General features: G+C 38.5%; 1 pseudogene; it reads right to left on the reverse strand.

Moving 5' to 3' along the window:
* Positions 1–1,202: 1,202 nt before the first annotated feature.
* LOC111888238 (DNA mismatch repair protein MLH1-like) lies at positions 1,203–3,221 on the reverse strand (annotated as a pseudogene).
* Positions 3,222–14,074: the final 10,853 nt, after the last annotated feature.

A 14,074-nucleotide genomic window follows, 5' to 3' on the forward strand; every position in this document is an offset into this window, starting at 1 on the left:
ATGTGATTTACTTGTGAACTACATGTGAATCACATGTAATTCATATGTCATTTACTTGTGATTGTTTTTTTACACCATTTGCATCACAAAAATCATTACCACATAAAACTAAAGATGAAAGGTTAGGATCGACAACAATAAATCCATCTTCTACGTCATTTCCAAGACTAATGACATCCAGACCACTCAACATGAAGAAGGTCAAAACATTATCTAACAAGAGTTAGTACTTAACAGATCTAAGTTCTTCACAATATCACATAGAGTTCAGAACCAGATTAGCCAATCATAACAACTAATTAACTAGATCATACCAATTAAAACATATATATGTCAACTATGAGAACCAGTTTAAGCACTGCACTATACTTTTATATGAATCAAATATGCATTAGTATATTTATGATTCACATTAAATTCATCACTTCCAACACATAAATAATAGATATCTATTTAGAAAAATGGGACCTATTCTTTTTCAAACTCAAAAATAAAGCACCAATAACAGATGTTGAATTTGTTGAAAACTTGCATTCTTCCAGGGAACGGAGTAGCAATTGATGGTTTGAAACTGTTGTTCCATAAAAGTAGAGTTGATTTAATATACATAAGAGTTTCCATGTGAAAAATTCATAACAGACACTCTTTGAAGTGTAACCTATTCTTTTTCAAACTCAAAAATAAAGCACCAATATTTTCTAGCATTAATATTTTTGTGTAGAAATCGCATTATATTGTTCTACACAAGGTTTCAAATATATCGATTACTTTTGGTATTTTCAAACTGATTTTAAGTACAACGCAAAAATAGAAAAAAATGGCCCTCTCTAAAATATATCCCTGTCTTTTGTATTTGTGCCGAAAATCCCCCTGTGAAATCCTTACTTCCACTAAAACGAGGGAGATAAACCTTGAATGGGAAATGTTGAGGGGTATTTAGTTTTGTAGTTGCATTTTCTCAAATATCCCTTCTAAGGTCTTTTAACTCAAAAATGGATGTAATATAGACAGATCAAACAAGTTAAAGGAACTAAGAGTGAAAAAAATGTACCTCATGAAGCATTTCCTTTCCCTTGTCTTTTATAAACATCTGAAACTCCTTCACCTCATGGATTTGGCAATAGAGGTGGATGCATAGCATAGAAGTTTCCAAGAGCAGAAACAATTGTTTGAAAGCAAACTTTCTCATCATTCCATGTCACTTAAACAAGATATTATTATGTATTTATATTTGTGCATAATTGTATTATATACATTTTGGTGTGTAGCTTACATCATTTCCAAAACAAAGAAGAAATTTTGGAGCACGGTCCATGTCAGGTGTGTACCGGTCAAGTATGACAAGAAGCCTTGACAAATTGGCTTGTGGAACCACATGAATGCCAAAATATTCATCCAACAATTCAAATTTCTCGCTTAGTAGCTTAGCATTCATTTGTATGCATATGTAATTAATGCCTTGTGAATCTAGATCTTCTTTAGTTAGTGCTAGCAGGCTCACTTAACTGTATTGCTTTGAAGTAACCAAATCCTTGCAAAACTAGTTGATACATGAGCTCCTTGCTACAAAAAGAAAAAAAAAAGGAATTTTATGCCAAACCTATAGAAACTCTGCAAAGCTAACAGTATATATATATATATATATATATATATATATATATATATATATATATATATATATATATATCAAGTACTTAGCGGGAACAGATCAGAAAGGAGAGGTAGTATGTAGTATATTACCTCAAATTTACAACTTTGGCAAGATATAAATGAGTATTATGTTGAAGGAGAGAAAAATCATCATCAACCATACTAACATATGTATAGTTCCTTATAGTGTCCAAAAGACCTAGCAGAAAGAACCACATCAGTGATCAGACATCAACAACACAAGAAGATTATGCATATGTTGTTCATAATGAATGTGGTGATGAAGGCTACCAGAGTGACAACCACGTTCAAATTCATCAATAAGTTCCTAAACACTTGTAAGATCAGTAGTTTCCTTAGGATTCCTTCTCTATCTGATGGAAGACCTGCATTGCAGACACCTTTGATTGTAACAAGTAGTAAGGCATGAATACTATAGTCCAACTTCATGAGGAGTGTTACCGATTATTTATATGGAAATATAGAGAGAGATCCTATTCTTACCTCAAAGAATTCAAACCAGAATTGCTTTCATGGTGTCTAGAAGGCTTAGCCTGCAAATAAGCATGCATCCTCCCAAAAGGATCCTATAAATCTGTCCGCACCATCTTATTTACAGGTATTTTTTGTGACCCTTGAGAATATAAGAAAACAAGTTAGAACATGAAGAGATATTTCAAGTGAAAGCAAAAGAAAGAGCATCACTTCACTTGCATAGTTGCATGCCAGAAGTTGATGTATTTACAAAAGAAGCTTTGTTTGCAGCTACTGAACTCACAGGAGAGCAATCCACTGCCTATTAAAATTTAGTACATTAACATAGGAACATTATTTTTGGGCTAATGCATGTCAATTAAATCAGATTATAATGAAACCCAAAACGAGAAACAAATATGTACACAACATGTGAGATTATAGTGTTCTATGGAAATAAATTAGATAAGTAATGGCAAAACCTGAGGTGGAGCTGGAAATAAATGAGGTTATATGAGAAGCGGGCATCCCATGGCCGTACAGTTGCAGTTTTAGGGCAATAAATCAGATTACCGACTTCCTTTAAATCTAGCGATTAGGTTTTCTGATTGTTAATAAGCGGGGTGTGGTGAGTAGAGAGGAGATAATCGATGAAGAACACGAGAGCGAGAGAGATCGTTGACTGATAATTTAGTTTTTATCATATCAAAAACCAATGCCATGGCTGAACGGAAAACAAATGGTGCAGCCATGACCAATAAGGACGAGCTTATAGTTCTAATTATATGAGATCAACGAACCATAGCATCAAACGATAATGAAAAATTCAACCTCCCAACATAATTGGGAACTAGATTATACTTTTGAACACCATTTAATGATAGAATCAATATCATAAGTAGTCAATTTTACCATAGAAGTCAAAATTAGATCCATATCAGATGCATAAACACTTAGAAGAATTAGACATTGCTGTGTAGATGATGCAAAAAAGTAAATTGCAAACAATCGGTCGATTAGTGGAGATCTAGTAGAGAATAGAGACGACTTACTTTGGTATCGAGCGTAACTGCACAGAGAATACCGGTGTTATCCATGTCAGTTTGGAGATTATCAAGCGTTTCCTGATGATACTCATAAGATCCATGCGAGAAATCGATTCAAATTTCCAGATCAACGATGACCAAAGATAACGACGATGAGGAAGAACATGAGCGAAGGGTCGTCTTCGGAGGCGATGTGATGATAGGAGGTCGGATGAGAGAGAGAGAGATGGAAAGGGTTTACCTAATTCAAGGTAATTCATCACTAAAATGCCCCATAATACTTTAATTATCATGCCACAGTGTTGTTTTTTTCTCAAGTATTTACAAAAATGCCACAAATGATCCTAGCCTTTTATTATTTTGATCTAACGGCCCTGGTTTGGTTCTCGGGTTCTCTGGAAACCTTTAAGTTCTCAAATGATCATTGCTATATATATATATATATATATATATATATATATATATATATATATATATATATATATAGTGGTGTAAGGCAGTTGTTTGATCTTATATTAACGAGATGTTGATCTTATGTTAACCGGATGTCTGGTGGTTTGTTGTAACCAACTTTTCTAGAATCAAGTTTAATATTGGCTTCATCTAGCACCCAATATAGTTATCAAGTCATGATTTGATGGTTTAGTTGATCAATTTTTCCTTGGTTTTGCAAAACTATCCCATAGTTGTATTGATGGCCTGTATGTTTATTTTGAGTAGAATCAAATTAATTTCAGGACTGTTTGGATGCGTCTCAAAAATACCATGTGGGATAGTGTTAATGGACGGTTTTCCGGTTGAAGTTATAATAATCAAAAGGGATAATGACTTGAGAAGGTAACGAATATATAACTGTGCTCATGTTTAGTCACTAATTTTTTTTGTGATTGATTTACCCATGAATTATTTGAAAATTTCCACATTTTACCCTTATGACCGCGACCAATCATAAGGGTAAAATGTAAACATTTCAAATAATGCATGGGTAAATCAAGCACAAAAAGAAGTTTAGTGACTAAATATGAACTAGTTGAAAGTTTGTTACCCTTTCAAGTCATTATATATTTATGTAATAATCCCTTAGTTTATTTTGCTTATTGGTAGCAATTACTTAGATTAATAATTTTGATTTCAGTCACTACAATTTATTTTGTGTTATGTTTGTAAGGAGTACTACAGAATAGAATGCATATCACATAACCATGTTCTAATTCATTGCTTTAATCATAGTCAATAAGATAAACTTTTAACTAGATTTTCTTTATTCATATATATTTGAAACGCCAACCCACAAAGAAGAAATAATATGTAGAGTTTCACAAAGGAAAAAAATACACATATATGAGCAATAAAATGAAAAATAGATCGAAAATCAAAAGGAGCATGGTGAGAAGGTACATACAAAACCAACATAGAAATAGAAAAAGGTAGATACAAGTAATAATTTGGAAGAAAAATAAATTTGGAAGAAAAATATCGACAAAACAAGTTCAAAGTAAAAACAATGAAAACTAGGCAAAATACACAAACAATGTAAAGGCAACTAGCACCTAGACTACTCATGTACCACTCTACTATCTTGATCTTACGCATCCACACTCTCTAATCAAAGTTAGTGTCTTTGTAAAGAGAAAAATCTCATTCAAATTTAACATTGCTGTACCTTCACACTTATTTATCATATGTTCTCTCGTCCTCGCATGATTTGTAACGACCGGCTCTACCACTAGAGTTAAAATCTTTGCCCATGTCCTAAGTATATTTTTAAAACCACAAAAATATTTGCTTCTTCAATTTCTCTTTGATTAAAGATGCTCCTATTGTATTTTTAAGTGTTGTTTCTAATACCTTACACAATAAAGGTATATCAGACAATTCTTACAGCATCCTCACTTTTGTGAGCTTCATATTGAGCTTGTGCTCATTCTTAATAAGATTTAGAACCATTTACAAGATAATGGCTTGAAAGGGTAACAAACATTCAATTTTTCTCACATTTAGTCATTAGTTTTTTTTTTTTGTGCTTTATTTACCCCTAAAATATTTGAAATTGGTCATATTTTACCCTTATAACCGGTCATAAGCGTAAAATGTGAAAATTTTCAACTAATTCAAAGGTATATCAAGCACAAAAAAATTCAATGAGTAAATATGAACAAAATTAGAAGTTTGGTACCATCTTAAGTCATTATAAAAAAATTACTACATTACTAGAGAACACAATATATTTTTATGGAAAATACATATGTAATACAAACGGAGTATCTAGTTCGTTGTAAATATTATGAAAGGTTCTATATATTTAATCCATTAATGGATAAAACGACGCATACATTTCTGTAAAAAAAACATGACTGGTGATTAAAAAATGAGAGTAAAAAATGTTTGAAAACATTACTTCTCTCTCACTTTGAATAAGATTATTTATCTAGTAATTTTTATGATTTCTGGAGTGTGGAGAGAGCCTGGAAGGAGGTAGAAATCATCCGAAATCTATGTTTTGAAACTGGAGTAACGGGTGGTTTTTGGCTCTTTGCATTTTTTTTCATCAGGTAAATAATCTACATATTTATTAATTAATTGCCTATTGTTGATAAACTAAAAAAAACCTTATTTGTGTGCTATCATATTAGTTTTGATTGTTTTATGGTCTTTATTATTTACCGTGTACATGTTAATTATGGCCATTCAGGTTGTTGCCTCTATTACTACATCAGATTGATCATTTTCTTTCATGCTCTTCTGAAACCTATAACAATGTATTGTTTAACAATCATGTAGAACCATTATAACCATTTGCATACCTTATTGCATTAGCCTCTACCATGTATCATGATGTTCAATGATAGAAATTTTTTAAGATTAAAATACTTCAACAAGAACCAAAAATGGATTTATTGATATTATACCTACTGAAAGTCTGAAACAAAGAGGTAACAAACACCATATCCCAGTTCAATAAAATACACCATAAAGATTTGCTGATAAGCAACCATAAAATGGAGAAAGTGTTTCGCCTGTTCCTATAAATATTGAAAATTAGAATGTAAAAAGAAAAATGAAACACATATTAATTAGGAGTGGAGTCGCATATTTACCAAGCTCCCAACAAGTAAGATTCTTGAAGTACAAGAAAAGATAACAATGTGTCAAACAATAGGACCCAACTGGTCCGCTATTAGTGGAATAATCTCTTATTTTCCTCGAGCTCAACTGATCACATGATTCATGTTTGCAAGATCCGTGAAAATCACCCTTTTAAAATTTGTTTAAATCTTTTCTGGGCATAAGGTTTACTATAATTTTTTTAGGGTTTTGATTTTGTTAATCATATTGGCGTTACTATTTTGGGTATTTGATTTTTTTTTTTTTCAGTTTTAGGGTGAAGTTAATAGTGTCAAGAAGGACCCAACAGTTGCACCATTGGATTTGTGTTCTGATTCCCACATCTAGCGTTGAAATTTCAAAGAATAATTATTTTAATAAGAAAAAATTAAAATAAAATAAAATTCTAACATTATCCTAATTTTGGCATTGTACTTTCAAAGTAGAATGGGTTAATAGCAATGTACCCATTCTAGCATAGTAGATTGCTTTATTAGACATTAAGGTATTTTTTTTTAAATGAGTAAAAATAAGAAATGAAAGCAAGATGTTTGTGATACCCCGACTCCCAGATATAAGTTTAAAAGCATTTTGTACATGTTTATAGACATACTCGACGAGTTGGTTGCCCCAATTTGTCAGGTAGAGGCAGGATAGCCCCGCGTGGATTATTGGACCTACTCGACGAGTCGGAGGACCCGAAATCGAAGAGTAGGAGATGGAAGATGAAACCCTAATGTTTAGGGTTTGCACCTTATTTAAAGAACCTTAAGTCCTTACCTCTAGTCCCTTACCACCTCTTGACAGCCAGAAGAAACCCTAATCGATATTAACCTTGTTCTTGAGTTTTTGTCAAGCTTAAAGAGTGTTTTTGGTGCATTTTGTGAAGAAGGTGTGAAGTATAAGAAGCTTGGACAAAGAGGATCTTGTGGATCCGACTTTATTTCATCTTGGCATCATTTTCAAGGTAACAAGTCGTTACGTTGGCTTATCTTTAGTTAGATCTCTTCATGCTTAGGTTTAAGGCAATCTTTAGTATATTTGGAAGTCATTCCGGGTATTAGGCATGATCTGAAGTTGTAACTTTAGATTTGGACTCCTCTTGGTCCTAATAGCCATAAAGTTATCTGATTTAGCAAGCTTGGGATTTTCTTTTTGGGTTAAACCCCCCTTTCACTTGGTTTTGACATTTAGGACCATCCATGCACGTAAAGTTTGCAACTTTACGTGGAAACCATGCCCTAGGAGGTTAGATCTGCATTTTGGGGCTTTAGGGTGGCTTAAAAACGTCTATAAAAGAAAAAGACTGAAGGGACTAAACGAGTTCATGAGTCAACTCGACGAGTCTAAAGAGGGTTTCTCGTTTTTGGTTTCTGCATGGACTCGATGAGTCAGTGAGATGACTCGACGAGTCAGTTAGGGTTTTCCCAACATTGGACACGCATGGACTCGACGAGTTATCAGGAAACTCGGCGAGTCAACTAGGGTTTTCAACATTTCTCATGTTCCGGAAGGACTCGACGAGTCAGTAAGTTGCACTCGACGAGTTGGGTCAACATGGACTGTTGACCATGACCGTGGACTGTGACCTTGACCAAGGGTTGACCAGTTTGACTTCTGGGGGTATTTTAGTAAACGAGGAATTTATATAGGAGGTTTTATGATGAAAATAGGTAGTGGAGTTCGTTGCTGTGATTTGAGAGTTTGAGCTTATCACTTCAGTTCGACATTTGTTGTAACGACGTGAATTTTTCAAACAATTTTTCGTTTTAAAACATACTTTCAGTCACACGAAAATCATAAAAACATAATGTGTCCACTGTAACATAACAAAACATGTCCCAAGATCTTAATATCATAAACTCCATGAGTGTGTATGAATCATGCCGGCGCCTTCCCGCGATCCTTGCTAGTACCTGAAACACATCACACAACAACTGTAAGCATAAATGCTTGGTGAGTTCCCCAAAATACCACATACCCCACATACGCCTTTCCAGGCCCTAAATCTGTAGGATCTTCCGATCCATGTGTCCCAGGGGACTTCCGTCCCAAATCCCGACAGACCTTTCCAGTCCTACCCATATCGACCTTCCGGTCCGTAACCTCTTGACTTTCCGGTCCTTATCATACACAACACACATAGCACATACATATCACATAACCGCATATAGCACATACATCATAGCATACAAGACCTTCCAGTCACACATAGGTACCCTTCCAGGTACAGTTTATTGAGAAGACTCGCCTTAATGAAGTCGGATGAACTCTCGTGCTCAACGTCCCGACTCAGCCTCCTCCTATTATTCAAATAACATTCCTGATCAATACACTCTCATGATCTCATCTCTACAGACTGGGTAGAAGGCCATTCTACCCTTCCCCAAACTCTCCTGAATAAGTCTTGACCAGAATCCTAAAGTCAACGAAAGTCAACGGTCAAACTTTGACCCGACTCGTCGAGTGCACATGGGCGACTCGGCGAGTCCATACGGGTCCTTTGAATCCTTACAGACTCTCTTGGCTCGTCGGGTCATTCTTCCACACAACGAGTTACACCTGACACAAAACGGGGGGAAACCCCGACTCGACTCGTCGAGTCTGCTCATGGACTTGGCGAGTTCATTCCATGCTCACACTCAAATGACCTTCTGAGGTTAGATCTGTTCCTTTAATCCATAGATCTAACTTTCCCAAGCTCAATAATCACGCAAAGGTTCGAACTTGATACTCATGCAACGTCCAAATGACACTACTTGCTGATTTAGCCCCAAATACAACAACCTAAGTCCATTTCTTCCATGACTCCTCATAAAGCAAGATGGAAAGTGTTCTCTGGACCACTATGGATCCAGATCTAATATCTAAACATGGTAAGGGACCATATTCCCAACAAATCAACCCAATAAAGGGTATAGAAAACCCTAGATCCATGTATTCCTTAACAAAACAGAGAAAGGATCGATATGCTACCTCAAAGATGATGCCCTAAGCTTGAGATCCGCAAATATGCAACCTCCTTGGCCTCCTCTAAGCTGGAATCAACTTCTTCTTGCAAAACCAACCCACAAAGGTCAAATATAGGCTTCTTCTCTCTCACAAACGCTCAAGCACTCTTAGGGTTTCTCTCAAGGGTCTGGTAGCTGCAAATGGTGGCTATAAGAGTCCTTAAATAGGGCTCAAGCCCCGATAATTAGGGTTTCATTAAACAGCGTGGAGTCGCTGAGTCCCCTCATGGACTCGTCGAGTCCCTCATTAAATCAGACCAAAAGATGTGCGATCACACTCGGCGAGTCTGAGCGCGAACTTGCCGAGTCCCTCTCATAAAATCAATATAAATACTTAACATAGGGTACCTAGGAATCCGGACGTTACAATTCTCCCCTATTAGAATCAGACTTCGCCCTCGAAGTCCTGCTTGACAAACAACTCTGGATGCTGCTCCCGCGTCTCCAACTCCGGCTCCAAGGTCAGCTCGGACCCTTTCCGATGTTGCCACTGGACCTACACCAGTGACACCGCCTTGTTCCTCAGAACTTTGATCTTCCGATCTTGTATCGTGATTGGCCTTTCCGCATAATTCAGGCTCGCATCCACCTGAATATCCTCCAATGGTACCACCGCCGACTCATTGGCTATACATTTCCTCAATTGTGACACGTGGAAGGTATCATGAATCTGGATCAACTCCGCAGGTAGCTCTAACCGATATGCTACCTTTCCCACCCTTGTGGTCGCCCTGAATGGACCGATGAACCGGGGCCCCAGCTTGCCCCTCTTCCTGAATCAGATCACTCCTTTGCAAGGAGATACTTTCAGGAGCACGAAGTCCCCCACCTTGAACTCCAGCTCGGATCGTCACCGATCTGCATAACTCTTATGACGACTCTGAGCCTTCAGTAACCTCTGTCTAACCCGCTGTATCTGCTCTTCTGTGTGAAGTACTATCTTAGTGCTACCCATCACACGCTGCCTTACCTCTCCCCAGCAAATGGGAGTTCGACACCTCCTCCCATACAACAACTCAAAGGGAGGCATACCAATACTAGAATGGTGGCTGTTGTTATACGAAAACTCAGCCAACGGCAGATATGTGTCCCAACTTCCTCCGAAGTCCAACACACATGCTCGAGCATGTCCTCGAGCGTCTGAATCCTCCGCTCACTCTGTCCGTCCGTCTGGGGGTGGTAAGCGGTACTGAAATGCAACCTCGTACCCAACTCCTCGTGGAACTTCCTCCAGAACCTGGAAGTGAAACATACATCTCAATCTGACACCATCGAGATCGATACTCCATGATGTGATACCACCTCCTTCACATACAACTCTGCCAATCTCTCGGCGGAAGAGCTCTCACTGATAGCAAGAAAATGCGCGATCTTCGTCAGCCGGTCGACGATCACCCAAATTGCATCTACACCCCTTGCGGTCCTTAGCAATTTGGTGATGAAGTCCATGGAAATGTGTTCCCACTTCCACTGGGGAACCTCAAGCGGCTGCAACTTGCCATGCGGACGCTGGTGCTCGGCCTTAACCTTGCGACAAGTCAAGCACCTCTCGACAAACCACGCAACATCCCTCTTCATACAGGGCTGCCAATAATCTTTCTTTAGGTCCAAATACATCTTTGTGGCCCCGGGATGGATCGAGAATCTTGATCTATACGCCTCCTCCATCAAAAGGGTACGTGCCCCGCCTGCATACGGCACCCAAATCCGACCTTGAAAGGTAATCAACCCTCGACTGTCGATAACAAACTCGGACACCTGCCCGATCACCCGCTCCCTCTTGCGGTTCTCCGGTATCAAGGCCTCTGCCTGGGCCTCCCGAATGGTGTCCAACACCGGGGTCATCACTATCAATCTCATACAAGTGCCTCGAATTGGGGTACTCTTCGCCCTACGGCTCAGCGCATCGGCTACCACATTATCCTTTTCCGGGTGGTACAGGATTTTACAATCATAATCCTTTACCACATCCAACCATCTCCTCTGTCGCATATTCAGGTTGGGCTGATCCATCAGATACTTCAAACTCTTATGGTCCTTCTATATGGTACACTGAACCCCATATAAATAATGACGCCAAATCTTGAGGGCAAACACCACTGCCCCCAACTCCAGATCGTGGGTGGTATATCTCGCCTCATGAGCTTCAGCTGCCTCGATGCATACGCTATCACATGCCCCCTCTGCATAAGCATCAAACCCAACGCAGATATCGATGCGTCACAATATACCACAAAATACTCCAACCCTTCCGAGAGGGCTAATACAAGGGCTTCGCATAATTTCTGGCGAAGTGTATCAAACGAGGTCTGCTGCTCCGGACCCCATGAAAAAGAAACACCCTTCCGGGTCAACCTGGTGAGTGGCACGACAATCTTGGAGAAATCCATGATAAATCTCCGATAGTAGCCGGCAAATCCTAGAAAGCTCCTGATCTCGGTGGGCGATGTCGGCACCTCCCTCCTCATGACTGCCTCAATCTTGGCCGGATCAACCAAAATCCCATTCTAGTTAACGAGGTGCCCCAAGAACTGGACCTCTCGTAACCAGAACTTGAACTTGGAGAATTTGGCATAAAGCCTCTCCGATCTCAGAACTCCGAGGATCTCCCTCAAATGCTCCTCATGCTGCTCTCTGGATCTCGAATACACCAATATATCATCAATGAACACAATCACCGAATGATCCAACATTGACCTACACACCCTTTTCATGAGATCCATGATTGCCGCCGGTGCATTGGTGAGCCCGAAAGGCATCACCACGAACTCGTAATGTCCATAACGAGTCCTGAATACAGTCTTCTGGATATCCTCATCACGTACTCTCATCTGATGATATCTAGACCTCAGATCAATCTTGGAAAACCAAGACGCTCCCTGCAACTGATCGAACAAATCGTCGATCCTCGGTAATGGATAACGGTTCTTGACCGTTAGCTTGTTCAACTCCCGGTAATCAATACACATCTGGTGTGAACCATCCTTTTTTCTTAACAAAAGGGATCGGCGCTCCCCAAGGGGAACTACTTGGTCTAATAAACCCCTTCCCCAGCAGCTCCTGAAGCTGCGAGGATAACTCTTGCATCTCTGGCGGCGCAAGACGATAAGGCGCCTTGGCAATAGGTGCTGCCCACGGTACCAAATCAATGCAGAACTCTACCTGCCTCTTGGGAGGAACACCCGACAACTCCTCGGGAAAAACATCCGTGAACTCACGCACTATCGCACCGTCATCAATCGAACTGGGCCTCCCAGCAGCCTCTCGTGTGTCTATCACATAGGCTACAAACCCACTGCAGCCCTACTGTAAACTCTGTCTCGCTCTAGCAGTCGAACAGAATGCCGACCCACATCGGGTACCCTCGTCGTACACCGTAAGTACTCCCCCACTAGGGTCTCGTATTGTCACCAACTGCCGCTCATAGTCTATCCCATCCCCAAATCGGCTCAATCAATCCATGCCCGCTATGACACACACATCCCCCATTGCTATCGGGACCAGATCTATCGGGAACTCAACACCAAAGATCTCGAGTACACATCCTCGTATCACCTCCAGCTGATTTCTGAGTACATGTCAAAGCTAGTGGGAGCATAAGTGTTATGCTAATAATCATCATGTTAGTGGGAGCATGATAATTATGATAAAGGTTGCAAGTTAGCAATGTTAATTATAGAAAACAAAAGTTTCAATTGGGAAAGAGTTGTTTTGCTATAATTAAGGGAGAGGAAATTATACTTCATCTCAAATCTATAAGCTTAGATCGTGAGGTTTTAATCATTTAGTCAAGGATATATATTAATTTCATGTTGGAATGGCTCAACATAAGGAAATTTTGTATATGAGTCCATTATTTGCATTCTAAAATTCTATTATGATTACGGCATCCCTTTTTATAATCTGAATTATGAGAACTTGGCAAATTGAAATGGAAATGTTATAGCAAAAGACTGGTTTAGTCTTTATGTGAGACATCATGAATTGATTCCCATATACTTCGGATATAGGATCGATTACATGTGCTATATTCATCCTTTCTGAAAATTTCCAAATGCCTGGGGCATTAAGAAGGGAAAAGGTTTAGAACTGGATATGACTAAAAGGATTAAACAATTATCAAGGACAATCTAAGGTTTACCAAAGATTGGGTGCTCAAGGACAGTTGGAAGTATAGTGATAATTTTGAAAGGACCATATTGACATAATCTGTAAGGAGGCAACTCCTGTTCAGAAGTGATAGTCAAAATGGAATATGGAAATGTTTCAAAGGTAGAATTATTCAATCTGTGTAAGATTAGGAAACTTAATGCAAGAAGGATGTTTCCAAGGAGCTGATCTCCTTTGGAATACTATGTAATGATTGTTGTCAAGTCTTTCTGACTTTGTGCATAATCATTACAAGAGGATCAATGCATACAAGTTTAGAATCTAACAGATATCAGTAAATGGCATGAATTTGGAATTCTTGCATTTGCAGTAAGGATTTGGGGGTGTGAAAAGAGAATCATTGGAGTTATGTTCAATTGATTTATATCACAAAGTAAAGATCATAGACAAACATAGTATGCATACTTGGTGTGTGGCATGACTAGTGTTTAGAAAACATAGTGTACATGCTTGGAGCATGGGACAACTATTGTTTTAAATTCAAGAATAAAGTTGATAGCTGAAACAGTATACAATGAATAATGTGTAATCATATGGTGATAAATAAAAGGTGTTTTATTTATGTTCATAGGTTGTGATACCATATTGGATTCAATTATTATTGTGTTTCATTTTGCA

The sequence above is a fragment of the Lactuca sativa genome, chromosome 5 (assembly GCF_002870075.4).
Source record: "Lactuca sativa cultivar Salinas chromosome 5, Lsat_Salinas_v11, whole genome shotgun sequence".
Taxonomy (NCBI): Eukaryota; Viridiplantae; Streptophyta; class Magnoliopsida; order Asterales; family Asteraceae; genus Lactuca; species Lactuca sativa.